Source organism: Parambassis ranga, chromosome 4, assembly GCF_900634625.1.
Source record: "Parambassis ranga chromosome 4, fParRan2.1, whole genome shotgun sequence".
Taxonomy (NCBI): domain Eukaryota; kingdom Metazoa; phylum Chordata; class Actinopteri; family Ambassidae; genus Parambassis; species Parambassis ranga.
Window position 1 is genome coordinate 25,164,140 of NC_041025.1, and position 26,488 is coordinate 25,190,627.

Here is a 26,488-nt window from a genome sequence, read left to right on the forward strand (position 1 = left end):
CATTAATATGTCTCATTTTAAACCATTCCACTGTAGCTCTGGCTTTATGTTTAGGGTTGTTGTCCTGTTGGAAGGTGAATCTCCGCCCCAGTATCAAGTGTTTTGCAGACTCCAACAGGTTTTCCTCCAAGATTGCCCTGTATTTGGCTCCATCCATCTTCCCATCAACTCTGACCTGCTTCCCTGTCCCTGCTGAAGAGAAGCAGCCCCAGAGCATGATGCTGCCACCACCATGTTTGACAGTGGGTATGGTGTGTTCAGAGTGATGTGCAGTGTTAGGTTTCTGCCACATATAGCGTTTTGCATTTAGGCCAAAAAGTTCAATTTTGGTCTCATCTGACCAGAGTGTCAGCCGAACAGAAATGGTGGAAATGTGAGCATGACTGCAGGTATGTGTTTTTTCTGTATGTTGTCTAGTCGGATAGAATTGGAAGTCTAAAGTTTATGTCTTGTTGTGTTTATGCTTTAGGTCCTGGCCCTGGCCCCATCCCTGGCCCCGGCCCTGGCCCTGGTCCTGGCCCTGGCCCTGGCCCTGGCCCTGGTCCTGGCCCTGGCCCTGGTCCTGGCCCCGGTGTGAGGAGCCACAGCAGCTGTCGATCAGGTGATGGTTTGTCCTGGTGTGTGTTGTGTTGCCAGTTAGTGCTCAGTAGTTAGAGATTTTGATTGTACATGAGTGTCGTTCCTTTGAACCACTTTGTCCTCTGAGCGGGTCAGTACTACTTCCTCGTGTGCAGACATAGTCCATATTTTTCCAGGTCAAATTCAGTGAGTAATGTTAGAACAGAACAAGTCAGTACATGAATGTAAGTACACTGTAAAAAACGTTACTCATTTTCCACGCAAAATTTTCCACTTTCCACTTTTTGTTAGTTTAGTGAACGTCTTGGAATTTGAAGTTGGTAAAAATCAGTATGATCAAAAACAAAACATTTGAGTTTAACCAAACTGAAAGAGCAGCATTTAGACCACATCATACTGACTTAAAATAAGTAACATTTAAATAAAAAACATTTTTCTGATTTGAATGAGGCTAATTCATGTGCTCTCATTAATTTAGACTAATTATATCCACTTCAAAACTTAGTTAGCATGGCTCTAACTTTAACAAAGGAGGAAAGAGAGGTAATAGTTTCCAGAATTTATTACTGTAACAGTTTCCATATACATACAACAGATCCATGCTCAGGACATGCACAGGAGTTCAGTGACTCTCCACAGACAGACCTGCATTCTCCTCCTGACACTGGTCTCCATTTCTCTGTGACATAAACAGAAAAATAATCAGCAGAGAACAGTGTTCACACACACACACACACACACACACACACACGTAGCCTTTACATATTTACACATTTTTATGACACCACGCTGCACAGGGAGAGACACGCTGAAATATATGATGTCCTCATCTTTTGCAAACATGCAGGGACGACAGTGACTACAAACCCAGCGTCACTTTTAACCGACATGTGAACCAGGACGGGCGGCTGCGCTGCTAGCGTCTGCTAGCTGGACAGAGGCTAACATTTCAAACCAGTGACTTGAGACAGAACACTGACCGAGGCTAACGTTACTTTAGAGTCAACTTGCAGCAGCCCGAACATCTCTGCTTCCACGGTCAGCGTAAATGTTCTGTTAGCTCTACTTTGACATTCCTCTGCCTTCAAAGTGCAGCTATGACCGACACTCTGTCTGTTGTTGGTTACTGGATGAATCCTGACTTTCAGCCAGGTAAATAGCTACATGTGCTGCGTGTTGTATGTAGCCCTCAGGCACTCCACAGAGACCCCAACAGATGGCGCTGCTCCGGTGTAGGTGACAGTGAGGAACGGTGCCGTTGCTCTGCTGCGGGTGAGCGGGTCCTGACGTTTTCCTTTGGATATAGACAATTACATTGAGTTCTGTAGAAGCAATTTATTATTGACGTTCAGTCAAATCTGTTTTATACGACGGCGTATTAGGGCCAATGTAAGAAAAAAAAATACTGACCCGGAAGAGGAGGGGGGGCAATATTCTGAGATTTAAAGTCGTAAATTTACGAGAAAAAAAGTCAGAAATTTGCATCCGTTTTTCCTGGTCATGGAATTATGTCGCGTTTCCATACATGCATACATGCACACGGTTTATGTGTACAGTTTACATATGTGTAAACTGGATAAAAAGCAACTGTTTAAAGTTTTTAGTTTTTATCACGGTGTTGTGAGAGTTGTAGGCCTATATGCCTTATAATAGGAAGGCAGTGAGTACGTGTGTGCTTACCTGTGTGTGAGTGTGCAGGATACAGGACAGCGTGTTTGTGTAGGAGGGGAAGAGAAGATGACTTGTTAGCTTGAGAGAGGAGCGATTTATTAACAAGAAGTATATGTACAGCGTAAAGAATATGAGAACACAGCTGCCTGCAAGCACAGGAAAGTGCTCTGGTCCTCCAGCTGTTTGTGACGGTGGGGGTTAACCACGAGCACCGTAGCTCGTCCTCTGCACTCCCTGACTATGGTCGGGAGGTTGAAGCAGGAAAGGTTATGAACGGTGCTGTCTTCTTCACAGCATTGTCACAACTTGATGAGCTTTTCCACGGCGACCGTGACAGCAAGCAGCGTGTCTCCAGATTTGCGACTTTATAGCCTAATGTCAGAGAATATCTGAGGTCTTCCCGTAAATTTGCGAGTTTTTTTCTCGTAAATCTACGACTTTTTTTCTCGTAAATTTACGACTTTAAATCTCAGAATATTGCCCCCCCCCTCCTCTTCCGGGTCAGTATTTTTTTTTCTTACATTGGCCCTAATACGCCGTCGTAGTTTTAATATTAAGCTACCAAAAGATTCACACTTTTTACTTATGTGCAACTTAAATAAATTCAGAAAGAAAAGGGAATGAACTTACTGGAAGAAATATACTTTATAAAATGAAGTCCTACAGACGACACCATTGAAGGGCTTTATACAGTGTAGGCAGTTGGTGTGCATGTTAGAATCAGTGTGATGGTCTGCCTCAGACAGACCGGACCAAAGCAGCAGTACAGCTTCAGGCAGCCTTAAACATAGTGTGTAGAGGCTGACGTGGCCTCAGCACAGGACATGTTTTAGCATAGCTGAGCTGCTGTAATGTTACTGTTGCTGTTAGACGTGCTTTGAGGTAGCTGACACTGTTAGCAGTATTTAAATTGCAATATTAAAATAGTGGAAATGAGTTGAATGTGTTTTTTGTGTAGGTCCTGGAGCAGAAGATGATCCAGCTGAATGAAGTGTAGAGTGAATCAGCAGTGATGCAGGTATGTGCGGTTTGAGTATGTTGTGTAACTGAGTAGAAATGTCGTCCTGAAGTCCCACAGTTAATGTGTTGTTGTTGTTGTGTTTATGCCACAGGCCCTGTGTGTGATGGTAACAGAAGCTCGACAGCCAGTGTCAGGACACAGCAGCTGACCCTCAGGTCATGGTTTGTCAGTGTCAGTGTGTTGTGTTGCTAAATATTTCCCATTCACAAATAGTTTGTGAGGTTAGGTAGTTGTTTAATAAATGTCCAAAGGTCTTAGAAGCTCATGTGATGAGTCATAAAGATTTTGAAGAAGTGTGCAGTTGTCTGTGTGTGTGTGTGGAGAGGGAAGCAGTGAGTCGGGTCACTGTGTGTTCATTACGCATGGAGCCAGATGAATTTTGAATAGACGTAAATATGTTGACAATCAGAGTTTATGTTGCTACTGATTAGATTATGATTTGAATTGTTTTTATGGATAGAATGTACGGATTGTATAGAATGAATGGATGGCTCCTCCCTGGCAATCAGCTCTAAAACACCTGCAGACAGGCGGGGCGAGGTGTGTGCAGGAGGAGGAAGGCAGGAGGAGAGATCCGGTTTTGTTGCCGTGATTTGATTTGATTAGTTCTTATTTTGAATTTCTTTTTTGGTGAGAAAATTATTTTTTTGTCACAAACCTCCTCCAAACAAAGGGCCTAACCACTGGCTGTGACACATGGGATGAAAAGAGTCTCTGGCTAATGTGTTGAGTGGTGTTTGTGTGATGAAGGCCAGCCAGAGGTTTGCAGTGTGAACGAAGGCGGAGATTTCATATGTACAACACAGTCGGCGGTTGGTGAGTGAGTGTAATGTAGCTGTGTAGTTGTAGACATTTGTGTGTCTGCATGTGTCTGCAGGCTGGATTTATGCCGAGCTGCTGTCTGGGCCTGTGACCCATCAGAAGCAGCTGTATAGAAGCTAGGAAGCGTTCCAGTAAGAGGTACCGGAGGAGCTCAGAGAGGTTCCTGGTGAGGGAGGCCCGTCAGCACGTTGCTGCACCTGTGTCATACAGAGCAACATCGGCACCTGGACGCACCGGGTCAGTTCAGACAAGCAACGGGCCAAATGGGTCCATGTCAGTGAATGATACTGTTCATGTTTCAAGTAGAACCAGAGGACGAAAGAGAAACATTGTGATGTGGAGTTGTGTAGTGTTGTTGTGACGGGTCCTGTTGGAGTGGGACCAGTGATCCTGTTTGTTGGTGATGACACGTTGTGATGTGTTATAAACTGATAGTGTTTGGTTGGTTTGACAGGAGCTGAGGCTGCTGCCTGTCAACCAGAGCGACAGGCATGTGCGGATGCAGGTGTTGTGTAACTGTTGTGTGTGTGTGTAGTTTATGTGATTAATGAGACGGTGTTGTGTGTTGTCTTTGACGTTGTGTTTTGTTCCTGAAGGTCCTACGAGGTGTTTCCTGTCGGTGTGGTAAATGGGCTGTTAGAGAGCAGCGGGTCATGCTGTGATGTGTCTGTGTGCGGTCATGTAGTTGAGAAGGTTGTGGCATGTGTTCATTTTGTGTGTGTGTTTTCTGCGGGTGTGTGCTGAGCTGCAGCAGGGTGCTGTGAGTGAGCAGAGTGTACCAGTGTTAACAGGTATGTTTTTGTATATATATATAAATATATATATATATATATATAATATATTGTATTGTTATTTAATGGAATATATACAAAGGTGAACAGAGGCACTTCCAGCAGCCATCACTCCTGTGTTGTAATTAGGTTTGGGCGATATTGGCCAAAGAATGAGTCACGATTATTTATGGCATTTAGCTGATAATGATTACACATCAGTGATTATTTAAGGTTAAAAAAATGTCTGTGCAAACAGACCTGCTAACCTGTGGCTGGAATACGTCCCACACTAGTGCATGTTTTCACTCATACTGTAGAACAGCAGCAGAAAAAACAAACAAACTGGACAATTTCACATGTAACTGTGTGTTTGTGCAAATCAACCTGCGTTACGTTAGGTTGGTTGTAAGGAGCATAATACTAAACATGTCGCGGATTCTCGGCCGAGTGGAATTCCTTCCAATATCTGCTGGAGGAGGCCTCGCTGTAGCTGGCGTTGTGACCTCGTCACGCTTTCTTCGCCTTTCTTCGTGCTCCAGCTTATGGTGACAGACGTTGAACCTCTGTTAGAATGTCCTGCTCCGCGTCATTTAACTGAACACCACCGCCTTCTGCCATTATTGTGATTTATTATTGTGGGCTTACATGTGTGCACTTGCAGGGGAGAGTACGTCACACAAAAATGCATCATCATGACGAGGCACTAATTGCAATAATTGATGAGTGGTAAATATAGTAATCGGTGACAATTTTTCTGACGATTAATCGCACACGATCAGATTTTGGCACAAGCGTCGTCCTAATGGTGCATTGTGTTAGCCGATTGTGTTAAAAAGGCTAATTGATGATTAGAACAGTGCTGTGAGATGATGTTAACACAGCTGAGTAATGCTGATCAGAGAAGCTCTAGAAGTGGCTCGGTGACCCCAAACTTTTGAATGGTAGTGTCCACACATGATGTCATCATGGTGCATGTGTAATGAGATGTGTAGCATTGGAGATCAGACATTTCCCCCTCTGTGCAACACAGGAGGAAGATGTAGCATCCTCTTTGTCAAATCTTCTTTGTTCATATTCAAATTCAAATGGCCTGCAGACTTTAAAACAGTTTATGTGGGTTGTCTGATTCACATCTGTCCTATAAATACTGCTGGGAGAGTTTCCTAAGAACAACATTTTGGTGCATTTGTCTCTTCTTCTTTTTAAAGAATTCCATGTTTTTTCTCTATATTTGGCTTCATCAGTGCCCTCTGGTGGCCGCGTGTTGGTATTGTCAAATAGCTGCAAGTATCAGAATTCCTTTATTTATCCCTGAGGGGAAATTCTTTTTTGTTACAGACAAAGAAATCAAAGATAAATTGAAGTTTGAAATAGAAATATATAATAATCTAAATACCTAGACAGCATTTAAATCCCTGAGTTGTATCTAAAGAAGAAGACACATATTTACTACTGTATAAAAACCTTTACATAGTAAAGAGCAGGACATGAATGTACCAGTATGAATGTACAGTGTCTGAGTGACTGTCACAGTTCAGAGTTCAGTAGTTTGATTGACAGGCAGGAATGACTTCCTGTGTCTCTCAGTGGTGCATCGTGGGAGTCGGAGTCTGCTGCTGAACGAGCTCCTGTAGCTGGTCAGCACAGTGTGGAGCGGATGAGAGGGACAGTCCAGTATAGTCTTTATTTTGGACCACGTCCTCCTCTGGCACACCTCTGTCAGAGAGTCCAGGCCCTGTCCTACAACATGGCCTTATGTGATGGACGTGTGTGCCGCGTCTCCTTGGAGACTCTGAGACCAGTTTAATGTTTACAGACAATGAGGAAGTGAACTCTGATCGCAGGCGTTTGCAGTGTCGGTCCTCTGAGGGTCAGACGGAGGGACCTGAACGGACCGTGGTCTGCTGCCTGTGGAGATGAAGGTGGAGGAGAAGCTGGAGGTGAAGGTGGAGCTGCTGAAGTTCTGCTTGGCAGTCTTTAACACCGTGTTTCTGGTGAGTCCATCTTCACATCCTTCAATAAGCTCAGAGGCCTTTTTCATCCAGGAGGTCTGAGAAAAGATTCCTCTGGATTAATCAGTCAGAGTCCTTCTGATCATCACGGATACATTTTCAATGTGTTCTTTTTCTGTTTCTTTTCGTTTGTTTTGAATTGCTGATGTCAGCTGGTTTATTTAGTAGTTTCCTCTTTGAAGCCAACAGTAGGAATAGATGTTCACTTTAACAGTAAAGCACAGTCTGAACAGCGATGATGCTCAGAGCCTTGTCTTGACCTTTGACCTCTGTAGTTTGTGGGTCTGAGTGCGGCCGGCTGTGCGATCTGGATCCTGTTCGACAGAGGAAGCTTCCTGAACTCCCTCCCCTCCGGTAAAGACTGCAGCTTTAAAGGATCAGCCCAACATTTACAAAGAGGACGCTGCTTTAGCCTAGCTTAGCACAAAGACTGTAAACAAGGGGGAACTGTTAGCATAGCTCAATGACACTGTGTGTGTGTGTCTGTCTGTCTCTGTGTGTGTGTCTCTGTCTCTGTGTCTCTGTGTGTGCAGAGGAGGTGCAGGTGGTGTCCGTGGGCCTGCTGGTGATCGGTGGTGTTGGCGGTCAGCGTGGCAGCGACCTGTGAGATCAGGTTCCTACTGCTGACGGTGAGTCAGCGTAACGTCTGATGCTGCATTCAGGTCACGTGGGAAAATGCTGCGACCACATCCAGGGCTCAGTCAGGTGTTTTTTACCTGTGTCCCTCGGCTGATGTGTGGTGGGTTTCTTGAAAGAACACTGTGAGAAATAAAATCCAGTTTTGTTTCTTAGTGCTGCCCCCTGCTGGTACCCTGTGCTATTATTACACAGACACTGGCACACACTGACACACAGACACACACACTGACACACATATACACACACACTGACACAGACACACGCACACACACACAGACACACACACACACACACACAGACACACACACACACTGACACAAACTAAAACACACACCGACACTGTGACTGACTCACAGGGCGGCTGCTGTGGCAGAACCGGTGCTGCTGATTGGCTGAGCAACACCTACATCCAGAGCCTGAACCTGACGAGTCCAGACGTGCTTCCGTGTTCCTGCTTTCACTCGTTTCAGCGCAGCGTCAACTCTTCCTGGTGCTCCGAGCTGCTGAACCTCACTCTGATTGGCCAAGGGAGCGGCACGAGCTCGCTCCTGAGGGGGCGCCGGCGGCTCTAAACCTGCTGTGTTTCATATCGCTGGTGTGATGTGATGTTTTACCCATGATGCTGCTGGGTTTGTGGTTTTCAGGGCTGCAGTCAGACGTTCAGTGATTGGCTGCAGGAGAACTCCCTGACCATCATCGCCATGGACGTCGCCCTGCAGTTACTGCAGGTAGTAACACTGCACTGCCTGCAGAGGGTGCAAACACACCTTTGTCACAGTCTGAGGGTTTTTATGTGTCTTCACTGAGTCACCAGCAGATCACTTTGACGTGTCAGGACTTCCTGTCTGCTTCTGATTGGATGGTTTTGAATCAACATGGCTGCCTGTTTGTGGTTATATGACATAAATATTTATTAAGGGTGAAGAAGAAGGAAGATCAGCGCAGCTCTGTATCTGTTAGTAGATGAGGTACTGAGGTAGGTACTGAGACCAAGCAGCACAAACTGCAGTTCCTCCAGTGTCCACTAGACGCTGTCTCATACAGTGAGTCTGGATGGTAACCTTATGTTACTCTAGCTCCATCACACTGAGTGTTTCCGCCTCTCTGCAGGTGGTGCTGTTCGTCATGGTGGTGTATCTGTACCGTGCATTTGGAGAAGGCCGCGCCCTGAAACGGACCGATCTGCTGGCTGGCAGAGACCACGCCCCCACCGATGACCTGGGGGAGCTGAACTACGCCTACAATGACCAGGTTGGAGCTTACATAGACCCCCATCACCTGCCTTATCACCACGATGACCACGGCCAGGTGTATGTGGACCAAGTGCAGAGCTACTAACCTGCTACAAACATTATAGGCTCAGGTTCTGGTTCTGGAAACATGAGCCTCCAACCAGCCTGCGGTCTTATACCCTCTGTTATCCAACAGACACAGCTTCTCAGAATACACACACACATCTTAGAGCAGGCACAAGCACAATCATATTTCACAGTAACATATCATGGATGAGATCATCGGAGTGACATCACATATACGTCTATAGTAAGACATCTATAAACACACCAACACCTGTGTGGAAAACAACGAACGATGGCAAAAACACAGCTAACACTACACAACCAATACTAAAACAACACAACTGGGGAGATGACGTACACAGGCAGGCTAAGTCTATACGTGTGAAGCTTGAAATTTGTAGGAGGAGATAAATTTGGCAGATGACCCTGGTTGAAGGGCTCTCTCATAGACTCCCATGTTAAAAATGACACAGGAACTGCTTAATATGTGAAAAACTATAGTCTTTTGAAAAAAATAACATTAATTTAGCTTAATGAGGCAGGCAGAGCTGTTGCCATATTTGGCAACCATATGGCATTTGGCAGCCATATTTGTAGTCTTTATCAGACTTTAAGCATTATATCTGTCATATTGATCATCCTTCAGCTGTATAGTATTTGGCTGCTTCTTTATCAATCGTTACGCATGATATCTGCCATATTCATTGCTATGGAGCTGTTTGCTACATGTCCACATCGCCTATACTGTGTTGTAGAGCAACATCTTGTGATTCTGGCTGTGTCCATACTTTTTGTCTGAAGGCTTCGGTTTGGACAAAAGCAGCAGTTGTTTAGAGGGTGTTTTTACATCAGAAATGCATTAGGAGGGGGACAGAGAGAGCTGCAGTTAGGGGCAGTTGAGAAACATTCAGGTTGCCATGGATACAGGCAGGCAGGGCTGTTACCGTGGTGACAGGCTGACAGGGGTACCTTTGATGACTCAGAGATCAAAGGCATACCAAAGTTATATAAAGGTACACCTTTGTGCAATAAAGGTGTTGGTGGACAGTTTCAAGGAGAGACACAGCAGGAGATTTTGGAGAGTTCGTGGAAACGAACCTGCCTAAAGTGCAAAGGAAAATAATCAAACTGATTACTGGACTAAACTCGGAGAAGAGAGGGATCAGAGAGGAAGAACGAAACACAGCTGCAGAGGAGGCTAACATCTTTTACACATTTCTTCATACAGTCAGATTCGTGGTGAGTACCAACAGTAGTGAGTGATAAGTGCAACTTCTTCATGTTTATTTAAAGAGAGAGTTGTGCGCATTTATGCACATGCCGTGTGTGTGTGTAAGTGTGTAAGGGCGAACTCCATTCTGCGTGATAGAGAGACCAGAGAAGTGTAAACCCAGGGACTGTAGAGACGGTAGAGCTCCTGGTGACGTTAAACCAAACTGTTTTGCCTGTAGAGCCAGCTGTTCGGGGAGAGTGCCGGTCTTTTTGCTCATTCATGGTGAAGTGACTGGACCAGAGCAAACCTATTTTCTAACTCGCTGCCATTTCCACATCTTTTACAGGATCAACATGAAATTGCAGACATTTGTAGAGCAAACACTTGTGATGCTCACGGTTTTTAAATTGTTGAGTGTTTTGGTTTGGACACACCAAGCAGTTGTTCAGAGGGTGCAACCCCTATTAAAATACATGGGATCTGCCCTGAGAGGAGTAACAGGAGGCTGACACACCTCTCTCTCCAACATTAATTAGGCTTATTTAGGCAGGCAGAGCGGTTACCATGGTGACAGGCTGTCAAGAAGCATACAAAGCAGCCATATTTGTAGTCTTTATCAGACTTTAAGCATTATATGTGTCATATTGATCATCCTTCAGCTGTATAGTATCACTAGTATTACGGCTACTTCTTTATCAATCATTACACATGATATCTGCCATATTCATCGCTATGGAGCTGTTTGCTACATGCCCACATCAAAATCGTTTAGTCTCCCTAAGCCTCAGCTATTATTCCAAGATCAGACAATTCACCTGCTGTTCAAAGCAATTATCCAGCTGCTGTTCAGGTTAATTCGGCTGCTTTTATGACTGCTTCAGCTTGTGTTCAGAGGAATTCAGCCCTTGTTCTGCCATTCAGCTTCTATTCATATGCATTTAGATGTGTTTTTTCATACTTTTAGAGTTCAAAGCAATCATTCAGATAAGCTTTCAAAGCAATGCTTCAGCTTCTGCAATCAAACTTGCATTTCCTTCAGGAGCCTTTTACAGCAGCGTATCTTCAGCATACATTGACCGATTTCAGCCATTCAGCTATCAAAATGTTCATCTCACAGAGGACATTCCGGGTCAACCTCAAGTTTTTTTAAAAAAACTAGAAGAGTGCATTTCCTGAAGAAAATGCAAGTTTGATTGCTGCAGCTGAAACATGCTTGCTTTGCTTTGCTGGAGAATCATAGCAATTCAGAGCTTTGTATGCCTCTGTGTGTCAGCTTGTCACCATGGTAACCGCTCTGCCTGCCTAATTAAGCCTAATTAATGTTGGAGAGAGGGGTGTGTCAGCCTCCTGTTACTCCTCTCAGGGCAGATCCCATGTATTTTAATGGGGGTTGCACCCTCTGAACAACTGCTTGGTGTGTAGTTTTTTGGCGCAGCGTATCTTCAGCATACATTGACCGATTTCAGCCATTCAACTGTCTCTGTCCCCTTCCTAATGCATCTCCAATGTTTCCCATCCAGGGTGTGTCGTGTCCTCACAGGGTATACCCCGCCTCTCACCCAAAGCTAGCTAGGCTAGGCTCCAGCCCCCCGTGACCCTCCACTGCAGGACAAGCGGGTTAACAGAAGATGGATGGATGGATGTCCAAACTGATGCCTTCAGGCAGAAAACAAGAAGAGAAGCGCGAGAAGAAAGAGCGCCAAGAACGAGAGAAGCACGAGAAGAAAGAGCGCCAAGAACGAGAGAAGCGCGAGAAGAAAGAGCGCCAAGAACGTGAGAAGCGCGAGAAGAACGAGCGCCAAGAACGAGAGAAGCGCGAGAAGAAAGAGCGCCAAGAACGTGAGAAGCGCGAGAAGAAAGAGCGCCAAGAACGTGAGAAGCGCGAGAAGAACGAGCGCCAAGAACGAGAGAAGCGCGAGAAGAACGAGCGCCAAGAACGAGAGAAGCGCGAGAAGAAAGAGCGCCAAGAACGTGAGAAGCGCGAGAAGAAAGGACAAACGGTGAAGCAGTTTATTGTGAAATCAGACGGCTTGATCACTGGACTGGAAAAGGCCAACGGGACCGTCCTCACAAACGAAAATGAAAATCTCAGAAAGGCTGCCGAAGAACATGCCCTGTGTTCTTCCAAGTGTGAGGAGCTGGCCAACGAGCTCTGCACTCTGAGGAGTGACCTAGAGAAGGCCAAAAAGACCGTCCAGGAGAAGGACAGTAAGATCAGCCAACTGTCAGAGGACAGGTCCTCCTTACAAGATCAGCTGAAACGTGAGCAGGAATCAAGAGAAAGCATTGAGAAACACCTTGATGAGCTCGAGAAACGTAACAGTGAAATTCAATCAGAGCTGGTTAGTAAGGAGAATGTCATCACTGACCTGTTTGCTGAAAACAATCATGTCTGCAACGAACTGGCCAAGAGCAAGGCCAAGTTCAGACAGTTGGAGGAGGGAGAGCTGGAATTTGAGCAAACGCAGAAAAGTTTACAGCAGTCTCTGACTCTTCAGCAAAAAGAGGCTCTAGAGTTAAGGGTAAAGTGTGACCAGCTCAGAAAAGAAAATGAAAACCTCAGAAAGGCTGCCGAAGAACATGCCCAGTGTTCTTCCAAGTGTGAGGAGCTGGCCAACGAGGTCTGCACTCTGAGGAGTGACCTACAGAAGGCCAACAAGACCGTCCAGGAGAAGGACAGTAAGATCAGCCAACTGTCAGAGGACAGGTCCTCCTTACAAGATCAGCTGAAATGTGAGCAGGAAGCAAAAGAACCAGAGGAGCTCAAGCAACATGGCAGCGACCTGATTGCTGAGAGCAAGGATCCCTGCAACCAGCTGTCCAAGAGCAGGGACAAGTACAGACCGTTGGACCCCGAACAGCTGGTAGACATCTTTCTGCCAAAATGGGTAAAATTACAGGAACCTCCAAAAAGAGAACGTGTTGCAGAGACACCAGATAAGAGATTGGACTGGCTGTTCCGCATACACGAGCAGGGCACCCTAGACCCGGACAACCTAAGCGACCAGGAATACGCAGACTACCAGCACGGCTGGGACTACAACGAGAGTGTAGACCACCAGGACCAATACAGCCTGGGCAACCCGAAGATTGGGGATAGTTGTGGAAAGGAGACAGGCGAAAGACAGACAGGACGAAAGAAGAAAAAGAAGACACACAGAAGATACTGAAGTAGACCTAAGTCTCTGAATTTAACCTGTTTTTTTTTTCAACAACCACCACTCATGTTCTGTTCTGGTCATTGTGTGTCTGTCATGTCAGTTTATAGCCTCACATTTAGTTTACATTGTTCACCTTGGCTTTTACCACTTTTATGCATGTTTTATCTTGTTTACTGTACTTTTATTATTTTACTTTTAATAAATTTAATTTTTTAATACATGACTGACTCCTGTCTACAGCACTTTGTTCAATGAAAGTTGTTTTTTCAAATGTGCTTTATAAATAAAATTAAAAAACTTGACTTGACCTTGTTTACTTGACCTTATTTTATCTAACAGTGTCCAAGTCCAGTTTGTGGTCCAAGTACATTCCCAAGTAGTAGATACACTGATTAATGGATGGATAACATTTACATGTCAGTGTCAGAGTCTCAAATCTGTGGGGTATTTTATGGTAAACTGAATAGAGTTGGATTTATTGAACATAAACAGACAAATGTATTGCTTGAAATAAATGATTTGCTTGGCTTTGATCATTTGATTTGATTGATTATGTTAATCAGGGATAAAAAATGGTTAGTTTTACTGTTAATTAATCATTAATGTTGCTTTACATGCAGGTTCTCAACTGTAACCTCTAATTTTAATTGATAACAAAATGAGATTTACACATGTATTAATTCATGTTAATTTTTGCTCATTAAGATGTTACATCAATCACTTCTGGTGCATGTGTGCGGGCTTCTATATTATATTTATTCATGTACCAATAACAGAGTAGTTAATTATTCATATCTACTCCACTAGGTGGCAATATAACACCAAAGCTGGTGGAGCTCTGCACCTGTTCCCTTCTCTTTGCAGCCATGCAGCTCCACATTGATGGAGCTTCATCCAGGTCATTTTTGGAGCAGGGCAGCTGGACTTGTTGGAGCTCCTTGAAGAGGTTTTGCTGCTCTGCTCCAAGCAGCTTCATCAGCTCTGCTTTCATCAGAAGCTGCAGAAGCTCCTCATTAACAAGATAAAAGAAAAGAAATGCAGCTATTTAACAGTTTCCTCTCATACACACACACACTATATATACTCTACATATATATGTAAGACAGGTGTTTATTTTGGCCACTAGGTGGCAGCCGTGTAACAGTTTACCCAGACTTAGTGAGCCCCCCGGGACACCGTAGTTTGGGCGCAACCCTCCTGAACAAGCGCCTGCTCACGTTCAGTGTCGCTGTTCTACCTTGAAGGTAAGCTGGGTTGTGTGCTCCAGTGATTTTCGTTGGTTTATGAAGCTAAAACCGCCTTTACTCTGTTGTATTTTTGTTAAGTACGTAGTTTGGTATCTGGCGGGTCTGAATAGTACGTGATGCCAGTAATGTTTGTTTTATTGGTGGCAGCTGGAGTGGGGTGCGGCCGCTAGCATGTTACTGGCGAGCTGTCGGTGGGTCTGCTAGCAGGCTGTCTATGCAAAGGATGCGGGCAGATATGACTTTATGTTTATGTTTCATCGTTCGTATTTATTTTTGATATATTGTTATATTGTCATCAGAGAGGAAGAACAAAAACACAGCTGCAGAGGAGGCTAACATCTTAGCAACAGAGTTCTTCATGAAGTCAGATTCGTGGTGAGTACCAACAGAGAGGGAGAGAGAGAGTCGTGCACATTTACGAGCATGCCGTGTGTGTGTGTGTGTGTGTGTGTGTGTGTGTGTGTGTGTGTGTGTGTGTGTGTGTGTGTGTGTGTGTGTGTGTGTATTGGGGCGAACTCCACTCTGCGTGATCCAATCCATCTTTATTTATAGAGCACTTTTAAAAACAACAAAGGTCAGCCAAAGAGCTGTACACAGCCTATAGAGTGTAGAATAAATTACTAATAAATAAAATAAAATGAAATAATATAAAGTCTAAATTTGATAAAGCACAGGAATATACAACAGTACAATAAAAACACCAGTCAGGTGTAAGAGCAATAAAACAAATAAAAGTCAACAACTCAGAGTTAAAAGCCAGAGTAAAAAGATGTGTTTTAAGTGATGACTTAAAAGCCATAAAAGAATCCATCTGTCTACGGTGCAAAGGCAATTCGTTCCACAGTTTAGGAGCCGCGACAGAGAAGGAACGGTTCCCCCTGAGTTTTCTCTGGGTTTTTGGGACGACCAAGAGAGACTGGTCAGCTGACCTGAGACAGCGAGCAGGGCAGTAGAGCTGGAGCATGTCAGGCATGAAGGGATTTAAAAACAAATAAGAGAATTTTAAAATCAATGTGAAAATGAATCGGGAGGCAGTGCAATGACTTTGTGATACAGAGACCAGATGAAGTGTAAACCCAGGGACTGTAGAGACGGTGGAGCTCTCTGTGACGGTACATTGATGGTTAGACTCAACTTAAAGAAAACGCTGGGAGGAAGCAGTTGTCTACTTAAAGGTACAGTAGATGGTTTTATTTGGCTGATGATCTGTTGTTTGCCATATCTGCGATGGACATGAGGAGAAGGGTTACAGGCTGGAATTAGTAGATCTGATTCCAGAATGGGAAAATAAGCGTTTACTTCTGTATGTAACACAGGTGTTTAACAACCTGTTAAAATCCACCAGTATGCAGGAAATGGCTTCTAGTAAATGAAAAACTTTCTGGGGGACCACCCCCAGACCCCCTTCTGTCCTATAATAATGGTAATCATAATAATAATAATTAGATGCCCCAAGTCACATTTTTAAACTGGAACCCCAGTTTGAAATGATGCGATGGTTTCTGGGGTAACAGGTAGGGAACTCAAATGTTTTGAATATAAAATGATGCATCTGGACTTTTGGCTCAGCCTTTATCCGTAAAACACAAACAACTAAGAAGCATATGGAGTATCATTCTTTGTGGAGCCTCAGGTCCAAAGCTTCCAGCTTTTCAATTGAAACTGAACACTGCTGATGACTGTATAATTCTATACAACCAATGGGTTAATAATCACATGCATAATAATCAGCTTTGTAAATGTTTAATTTCAACACATCAAGCTATTGTTGCATTATTACATGAGTCTGTGAAGATGCACTCACTGCATGTCAGTGACACAGCTCCTATCAGATTTTTTCTTATGTTTGGAGTGAGGTTGTTCTCGCTGCTCCTGTCTGTGAGCGCCTGCAGCTCCTCTCTGTGTGCAGACTCGTCACCATTCCTAATCAACCCCACCACTGTTGTGTCGTCTGCTCATGTGATGACCATGCTGGTGTCCTGTGATGGGGTGTAGATCCTTAAAGGTTGAACATATGTAGTTTTTAATTTTCATATTATAATCATGTTGATGAAGATTCTCAGTCATCCAGGTCATCATACGTAGAGCAGAGTAGAGTTTTCTTGAAGACGTTTCTCTGCTCATCCAAGCAGCTTCATCAGTTCTGACTGGTGGTGGGAAACATGGTTTATATGTGGTTGCAGACCTCAGTGGGTGGGTCTGGGTAAAATTTAAATAAACAAACACTTGCTGTGTGTCTGTGCAAACTTCCTGGGAATGGATGGAATCACTGCATTGTATGTGGTAGAAAGATGATGTCTGAAGCCACTGCCTCTGTTAAGGGAAGGTTCTTCCAGCTTCACATAGATGCTTCCTGACTCCTCTTTCAAACCACCTTTCCTCCCTGTCTAAAATGTGGACATTGTTGTCCTCAAAGGAGTGTCCTTTGTCTTTGAGGTGGAGGTGAACAGCTGAGTCTTGTGCTGAGCCATTCTTCTGTGGAGTGGTTGTTTAGTTTCTCCAATGTACAGATCAGAGCATTCCTCACTGCACTGGACTGCATATATCACATTGCTGTGTTTCTCCCTGGGAGTCTGATCCTTCAGGTGAACCAGTCTCTGTCTCAGTGTTGTCATAGGTTTGAAATGGACCGGGATGTGATGGTTGTTGAAGATCCTGCGGAGTTTCTCTGATACTCCTGACACATATGGAATGGAGATGTTCTTCCTCCGCCTGGTGTCGTCCTTCTTCTTGTTGTTGGGGGGTCTTGTTTTTGTGGCTTTGATGAGTGCCCACTTGGGGTAGCCACAGGTCTGCAGGGCCTTCCTGATGTGGTGTTGCTCCTTCTTCTTCCCCTCTGAGCTGGTGGGTACAGTTTGTGCTCTGTGCTGCAGGGTCCTGATGACTCCCAGTTTGTGTTCCAGTGGGTGGTGTGAATCAAACAACAGGTACTGGTCCGTGTGTGTGGGTTTCCTGTACACTTCCACATTGAGGCTCCTGTCCTCCTCAATATGTACTGTGCAGTCCAAGAAGGCCAGATTGTTGTCCCCGGTGTCCCGCGATACAAGTCACCAAACACAGAAGCTAACTCTCTGCACAGCTAACTAGCCGAGTGACAACACTTCAGTCATTATAAACTATCCGCCATTACATTACGGTGCTAACTTGCAAATTAGGTATTTATCTTGACCTGAGCTGCGGCCGGACTTCTACCCAGTTTGCTCGCCGTTTATGTTGTTGTCTTCTTCTTCTTCTTCTTCTAGTTTATTGGCAAGTGGCATCCTACCCCGGTGCATTACCACCCATACTATACTGCAGTGTGGGCCTGAGTGGAGAGAGCGAAACAAAACAGCTAAATCCTAAAAACTAAGCCTGTTTAGATAACTTAGCAAATATCTCCAAGGTTTCCCTTTTAGAATAGATGGTATCTGAATTCATTCATGCTGCTTTCCTTAGCTTCCTCCCTCTGGAACTTGTTTCTTTCTGTTGTGTGTGCTGGACATATGCAGAACACATGAGGGACTGTTTCTTCTTCAGTACAATCCTCCAGAGCCCTGATGTATGTTTACCTGTTCGTTTCAGTGTTTGTTTAACCCAGTGTGTCCAAGTCTGAGTCTTTTAATGCATCTTTCTTCTCTCATACTGCCCCCTGCTGGTCTAATTCTGCCTGCTTCCCTTTGAACTGAGTATAAATGTCTTGTTGTTAGTTAGTTACTTAGATAGTTACTTAGATAGTTGAATCAGTGTGATGGTCTGCCTCAGACAGACCGGACCAAAGCAGCAGTACAGCTTCAGGCAGCCTTAAACATAGTGTGTAGAGGCTGACGTGGCCTCAGCACAGGACATGTTTTAGCATAGCTGAGCTGCTGTAATGTTACTGTTGCTGTTAGACGTGCTTTGAGGTAGCTGACACTGTTAGCAGTATTTAAATTGCAATATTAAAATAGTGGAAATGAGTTGAATGTGTTTTTTGTGTAGGTCCTGGAGCAGAAGATGATCCAGCTGAATGAAGTGTAGAGTGAATCAGCAGTGATGCAGGTATGTGCGGTTTGAGTATGTTGTGTAACAGAGTAGAAATGTCGTCCTGAAGTCCCACAGTTAATGTGTTGTTGTTGTTGTGTTTATGCCACAGGCCCTGTGTGTGATGATAACAGAAGCTCGACAGCCAGTGTCAGGACACAGCAGCTGACCCTCAGGTCATGGTTTGTCAGTGTCAGTGTGTTGTGTTGCTAAATATTTCCCATTCACAAATAGTTTGTGAGGTTAGGTAGTTGTTTAATAAATGTCCAAAGGTCTTAGAAGCTCATGTGATGAGTCATAAAGAATTTGAAGAAGTGTGCAGTTGTCTGTGTGTGTGTGTGGAGAGGGAAGCAGTGAGTCGGGTCACTGTGTGTTCATTACGCATGGAGCCAGATGAATTTTGAATAGACGTAAATATGTTGACAATCAGAGTTTATGTTGCTACTGATTAGATTATGATTTGAATTGTTTTTATGGATAGAATGTACGGATTGTATAGAATGAATGGATGGCTCCTCCCTGGCAATCAGCTCTAAAACACCTGCAGACAGGCGGGGCGAGGTGTGTGCAGGAGGAGGAAGGCAGGAGGAGAGATCCGGTTTTGTTGCCGTGATTTGATTTGATTAGTTCTTATTTTGAATTTCTTTTTTGGTGAGAAAATTATTTTTTTGTCACAAACCTCCTCCAAACAAAGGGCCTAACCACTGGCTGTGACACATGGGATGAAAAGAGTCTCTGGCTAATGTGTTGAGTGGTGTTTGTGTGATGAAGGCCAGCCAGAGGTTTGCAGTGTGAACGAAGGCGGAGATTTCATATGTACAACACAGTCGGCGGTTGGTGAGTGAGTGTAATGTAGCTGTGTAGTTGTAGACATTTGTGTGTCTGCATGTGTCTGCAGGCTGGATTTATGCCGAGCTGCTGTCTGGGCCTGTGACCCATCAGAAGCAGCTGTATAGAAGCTAGGAAGCGTTCCAGTAAGAGGTACCGGAGGAGCTCAGAGAGGTTCCTGGTGAGGGAGGCCCGTCAGCACGTTGCTGCACCTGTGTCATACAGAGCAACATCGGCACCTGGACGCACCGGGTCAGTTCAGACAAGCAACGGGCCAAATGGGTCCATGTCAGTGAATGATACTGTTCATGTTTCAAGTAGAACCAGAGGACGAAAGAGAAACATTGTGATGTGGAGTTGTGTAGTGTTGTTGTGACGGGTCCTGTTGGAGTGGGACCAGTGATCCTGTTTGTTGGTGATGACACGTTGTGATGTGTTATAAACTGATAGTGTTTGGTTGGTTTGACAGGAGCTGAGGCTGCTGCCTGTCAACCAGAGCGACAGGCATGTGCGGATGCAGGTGTTGTGTAACTGTTGTGTGTGTGTGTAGTTTATGTGATTAATGAGACGGTGTTGTGTGTTGTCTTTGACGTTGTGTTTTGTTCCTGAAGGTCCTACGAGGTGTTTCCTGTCGGTGTGGTAAATGGGCTGTTAGAGAGCAGCGGGTCATGCTGTGATGTGTCTGTGTGCGGTCATGTAGTTGAGAAGGTTGTGGCATGTGTTCATTTTGTGTGTGTGTTTTCTGCGGGTGTGTGCTGAGCTGCAGCAGGGTGCTGTGAGTGAGCAGAGTGTACCAGTGTTAACAGGTATGTTTTTGTATATAAATATATATATATATATATATAATATATTGTATTGTTATTTAATGGAATATATACAAAGGTGAACAGAGGCACTTCCAGCAGCCATCACTCCTGTGTTGTAATTAGGTTTGGGCGATATTGGCCAAAGAATGAGTCACGATTATTTATGGCATTTAGCTGATAATGATTACACATCAGTGATTATTTAAGGTTAAAAAAATGTCTGTGCAAACAGACCTGCTAACCTGTGGCTGGAATACGTCCCACACTAGTGCATGTTTTCACTCATACTGTAGAACAGCAGCAGAAAAAACAAACAAACTGGACAATTTCACATGTAACTGTGTGTTTGTGCAAATCAACCTGCGTTACGTTAGGTTGGTTGTAAGGAGCATAATACTAAACATGTCGCGGATTCTCGGCCGACTGGAATTCTTTCCAATATCTGCTGGAGGAGGCCTCGCTGTAGCTGGCGTTGTGACCTCGTCACGCTTTCTTCGCCTTTCTTCGTGCTCCAGCTTATGGTGACAGACGTTGAACCTCTGTTAGAATGTCCTGCTCCGCGTCATTTAACTGAACACCACCGCCTTCTGCCATTATTGTGATTTATTATTGTGGGCTTACATGTGTGCACTTGCAGGGGAGAGTACGTCACACAAAAATGCATCATCATGACGAGGCACTAATTGCAGTAATTGATGAGTGGTAAATATAGTAATCGGTGACAATTTTTCTGACGATTAATCGCACACGATCAGATTTTGGCACAAGCGTCGTCCTAATGGTGCATTGTGTTAGCCGATTGTGTTAAAAAGGCTAATTGATGATTAGAACAGTGCTGTGAGATGATGTTAGCACAGCTGAGTAATGCTGATCAGAGAAGCTCTAGAAGTGGCTCGGTGACCCCAAACTTTTGAATGGTAGTGTCCACACATGATGTCATCATGGTGCATGTGTAATGAGATGTGTAGCATTGGAGATCAGATATTTCCCCCTCTGTGCAACACAGGAGGAAGATGTAGCATCCTCTTTGTCAAATCTTCTTTGTTCATATTCAAATTCAAATGGCCTGCAGACTTTAAAACAGTTTATGTGGGTTGTCTGATTCACATCTGTCCTATAAATACTGCTGGGGGAGTTTCCTAAGAACAACATTTTGGTGCATTTGTCTCTTCTTCTTTTTAAAGAATTCCATGTTTTTTCTCTATATTTGGCTTCATCAGTGCCCTCTGGTGGCCGCGTGTTGGTATTGTCAAATAGCTGCAAGTATCAGAATCAGAATTCCTTTATTTATCCCTGAGGGGAAATTCTTTTTTGTTACAGACAAAGAAATCAAAGATAAATTGAAGTTTGAAATAGAAATATATAATAATCTAAATACCTAGACAGCATTTAAATCCCTGAGTTGTATCTAAAGAAGAAGACACATATTTACTACTGTATAAAAACCTTTACATAGTAAAGAGCAGGACATGAATGTACCAGTATGAATGTACAGTGTCTGAGTGACTGTCACAGTTCAGAGTTCAGTAGTTTGATTGACAGGCAGGAATGACTTCCTGTGTCTCTCAGTGGTGCATCGTGGGAGTCGGAGTCTGCTGCTGAACGAGCTCCTGTAGCTGGTCAGCACAGTGTGGAGCGGGTGAGAGGGACAGTCCAGTATAGTCTTTATTTTGGACCACGTCCTCCTCTGGCACACCTCTGTCAGAGAGTCCAGGTCCTGTCCTACAACATGGCCTTATGTGATGGACGTGTGTGCCGCGTCTCCTTGGAGACTCTGAGACCAGTTTAATGTTTACAGACAATGAGGAAGTGAACTCTGATCGCAGGCGTTTGCAGTGTCGGTCCTCTGAGGGTCAGACGGAGGGACCTGAACGGACCGTGGTCTGCTGCCTGTGGAGATGAAGGTGGAGGAGAAGCTGGAGGTGAAGGTGGAGCTGCTGAAGTTCTGCTTGGCAGTCTTTAACACCGTGTTTCTGGTGAGTCCATCTTCACATCCTTCAATAAGCTCAGAGGCCTTTTTCATCCAGGAGGTCTGAGAAAAGATTCCTCTGGATTAATCAGTCAGAGTCCTTCTGATCATCACGGATACATTTTCAATGTGTTCTTTTTCTGTTTCTTTTCGTTTGTTTTGAATTGCTGATGTCAGCTGGTTTATTTAGTAGTTTCCTCTTTGAAGCCAACAGTAGGAATAGATGTTCACTTTAACAGTAAAGCACAGTCTGAACAGTGATGATGCTCAGAGCCTTGTCTTGACCTTTGACCTCTGTAGTTTGTGGGTCTGAGTGCGGCCGGCTGTGCGATCTGGATCCTGTTCGACAGAGGAAGCTTCCTGAACTCCCTCCCCTCCGGTAAAGACTGCAGCTTTAAAGGATCAGCCCAACATTTACAAAGAGGACGCTGCTTTAGCCTAGCTTAGCACAAAGACTGTAAACAAGGGGGAACTGTTAGCATAGCTCAATGACACTGTGTGTGTGTGTCTGTCTGTCTCTGTGTGTGTGTCTCTGTCTCTGTGTCTCTGTGTGTGCAGAGGAGGTGCAGGTGGTGTCCGTGGGCCTGCTGGTGATCGGTGGTGTTGGCGGTCAGCGTGGCAGCGACCTGTGAGATCAGGTTCCTACTGCTGACGGTGAGTCAGCGTAACGTCTGATGCTGCATTCAGGTCACGTGGGAAAATGCTGCGACCACATCCAGGGCTCAGTCAGGTGTTTTTTACCTGTGTCCCTCGGCTGATGTGTGGTGGGTTTCTTGAAAGAACACTGTGAGAAATAAAATCCAGTTTTGTTTCTTAGTGCTGCCCCCTGCTGGTACCCTGTGCTATTATTACACAGACACTGGCACACACTGACACACAGACACACACACTGACACACATATACACACACACTGACACAGACACACGCACACACACACAGACACACACACACACACAGACACACACACACACTGACACACACTAAAACACACACCGACACTGTGACTGACTCACAGGGCGGCTGCTGTGGCAGAACCGGTGCTGCTGATTGGCTGAGCAACACCTACATCCAGAGCCTGAACCTGACGAGTCCAGACGTGCTTCCGTGTTCCTGCTTTCACTCGTTTCAGCGCAGCGTCAACTCTTCCTGGTGCTCCGAGCTGCTGAACCTCACTCTGATTGGCCAAGGGAGCGGCACGAGCTCGCTCCTGAGGGGGCGCCGGCGGCTCTAAACCTGCTGTGTTTCATATCGCTGGTGTGATGTGATGTTTTACCCATGATGCTGCTGGGTTTGTGGTTTTCAGGGCTGCAGTCAGACGTTCAGTGATTGGCTGCAGGAGAACTCCCTGACCATCATCGCCATGGACGTCGCCCTGCAGTTACTGCAGGTAGTAACACTGCACTGCCTGCAGAGGGTGCAAACACACCTTTGTCACAGTCTGAGGGTTTTTATGTGTCTTCACTGAGTCACCAGCAGATCACTTTGACGTGTCAGCACTTCCTGTCTGCTTCTGATTGGATGGTTTTGAATCAACATGGCTGCCTGTTTGTGGTTATATGACATAAATATTTATTAAGGGTGAAGAAGAAGGAAGATCAGCGCAGCTCTGTATCTGTTAGTAGATGAGGTACTGAGGTAGGTACTGAGACCAAGCAGCACAAACTGCATTTCCTCCAGTGTCCACTAGACGCTGTCTCATACAGTGAGTCTGGATGGTAACCTTATGTTACTCTAGCTCCATCACACTGAGTGTTTCCGCCTCTCTGCAGGTGGTGCTGTTCGTCATGGTGGTGTATCTGTACCGTGCATTTGGAGAAGGCCGCGCTCTGAAACGGACCGATCTGCTGGCTGGCAGAGACCACGCCCCCACCGATGACCTGGGGGAGCTGAACTACGCCTACAATGACCAGGTTGGAGCTTACATAGACCCCCATCACCTGCCTTATCACCACGATGACCACGGCCAGGTGTATGTGGACCAAGTGCAGAGCTACTAACCTGCTACAAACATTATAGGCTCAGGTTCTGGTTCTGGAAACATGAGCCTCCAACCAGCCTGCGGTCTTATACCCTCTGTTATCCAACAGACACAGCTTCTCAGAATACACACACACATCTTAGAGCAGGCACAAGCACAATCATATTTCACAGTAACATATCATGGATGAGATCATCGGAGTGACATCACATATATGTCCATAGTAAGACATCTATAAACACACCAACACCTGTGTGGAAAACAACGAACGATGGCAAAAACACAGCTAACACTACACAACCAATACTAAAACAACACAACTGGGGAGATGACGTACACAGGCAGGCTAAGTCTATACGTGTGAAGCTTGAAATTTGTAGGAGGAGAGAAATTTGGCAGATGACCCTGGTTGAAGGGCTCTCTCATAGACTCCCATGTTAAAAATGACACAGAAACTGCTTAATATTTGAAAAACTATAGTCTTTTGAAAAAAATAACATTAATTTAGCTTAATGAGGCAGGCAGAGCTGTTACCATATTTGGCAACCATATGGCATTTGGCTGCATTTGGCAGCCATATTTGTAGTCTTTATCAGACTTTAAGCATTATATCTGTCATATTGATCATCCTTCAGCTGTATAGTATTTGGCTGCTTCTTTATCAATCGTTACGCATGATATCTGCCATATTCATTGCTATGGAGCTGTTTGCTACATGTCCACATCGCATATACTGTGTTGTAGAGCAACATCTTGTGATTCTGGCTGTGTCCATACTTTTTGTCTGAAGGCTTCGGTTTGGACAAAAGCAGCAGTTGTTTAGAGGGTGTTTTTACATCAGAAATGCATTAGGAGGGGGACAGAGAGAGCTGCAGTTAGGGGCAGTTGAGAAACATTCAGGTTGCCATGGATACAGGCAGGCAGGGCTGTTACCGTGGTGACAGGCTGACAGGGGTACCTTTGATGACTCAGAGATCAAAGGCATACCAAAGTTATATAAAGGTACACCTTTGTGCAATAAAGGTGTTGGTGGACAGTTTCAAGGAGAGACACAGCAGGAGATTTTGGAGAGTTCGTGGAAACGAACCTGCCTAAAGTGCAAAGGAAAATAATCAAACTGATTACTGGACTAAACTCGGAGAAGAGAAGGATCAGAGAGGAAGAACGAAACACAGCTGCAGAGGAGGCTAACATCTTTTACACATTTCTTCATACAGTCAGATTCGTGGTGAGTACCAACAGTAGTGAGTGATAAGTGCAACTTCTTCATGTTTATTTAAAGAGAGAGTTGTGCGCATTTATGCACATGCCGTGTGTGTGTGTAAGTGTGTAAGGGCGAACTCCATTCCGCGTGATAGAGAGACCAGAGAAGTGTAAACCCAGGGACTGTAGAGACGGTAGAGCTCCTGGTGACGTTAAACCAAACTGTTTTGCCTGTAGAGCCAGCTGTTCGGGGAGAGTGCCGGTCTTTTTGCTCATTCATGGTGAAGTGACTGGACCAGAGCAAACCTATTTTCTAACTCGCTGCCATTTCCACATCTTTTACAGGATCAACATGAAATTGCAGACATTTGTAGAGCAAACACTTGTGATGCTCACGGTTTTTAAATTGTTGAGTGTTTTGGTTTGGACACACCAAGCAGTTGTTCAGAGGGTGCAACCCCTATTAAAATACATGGGATCTGCCCTGAGAGGAGTAACAGGAGGCTGACACACCTCTCTCTCCAACATTAATTAGGCTTAATTAGGCAGGCAGAGCGGTTACCATGGTGACAGGCTGTCAAGAAGCATACAAAGCAGCCATATTTGTAGTCTTTATCAGACTTTAAGCATTATATGTGTCATATTGATCATCCTTCAGCTGTATAGTATCACTAGTATTACGGCTACTTCTTTATCAATCATTACACATGATATCTGCCATATTCATCGCTATGGAGCTGTTTGCTACATGCCCACATCAAAATCGTTTAGTCTCCCTAAGCCTCAGCTATTATTCCAAGATCAGACAATTCACCTGCTGTTCAAAGCAATTATCCAGCTGCTGTTCAGGTTAATTCGGCTGCTTTTATGACTGCTTCAGCTTGTGTTCAGAGGAATTCAGCCCTTGTTCTGCCATCCAGCTTCTATTCATATGCATTTAGATGTGTTTTTTCATACTTTTAGAGTTCAAAGCAATCATTCAGATAAGCTTTCAAAGCAATGCTTCAGCTTCTGCAATCAAACTTGCATTTCCTTCAGGAGCCTTTTACAGCAGCGTATCTTCAGCATACATTGACCGATTTCAGCCATTCAGCTATCAAAATGTTCATCTCACAGAGGACATTCCGGGTCAACCTCAAGTTTTTTTCAAAAAACTAGAAGAGTGCATTTCCTGAAGAAAATGCAAGTTTGATTGCTGCAGCTGAAACATGCTTGCTTTGCTTTGCTGGAGAATCATAGCAATTCAGAGCTTTGTATGCCTCTGTGTG

General features: G+C 44.7%; 2 long non-coding RNA genes across 2 annotated transcripts; both read left to right on the forward strand.

The window, feature by feature from the left end:
• Window positions 1–1,799: 1,799 nt before the first annotated feature.
• LOC114434826 (uncharacterized) lies at window positions 1,800–7,188 on the forward strand. The gene is made up of 5 exons (XR_003670512.1): window positions 1,800–1,851; window positions 3,209–3,268; window positions 3,363–3,426; window positions 6,711–6,860; window positions 7,154–7,188. It is a non-coding gene; the product is annotated as an uncharacterized LOC114434826 (long non-coding RNA).
• Window positions 7,189–18,548: 11,360 nt separating this feature from the next.
• Window positions 18,549–22,373, forward strand: LOC114434791 (uncharacterized). Its single transcript, XR_003670507.1, has 3 exons — window positions 18,549–18,611; window positions 21,896–22,045; window positions 22,339–22,373. It is a non-coding gene; the product is annotated as an uncharacterized LOC114434791 (long non-coding RNA).
• Window positions 22,374–26,488: the final 4,115 nt, after the last annotated feature.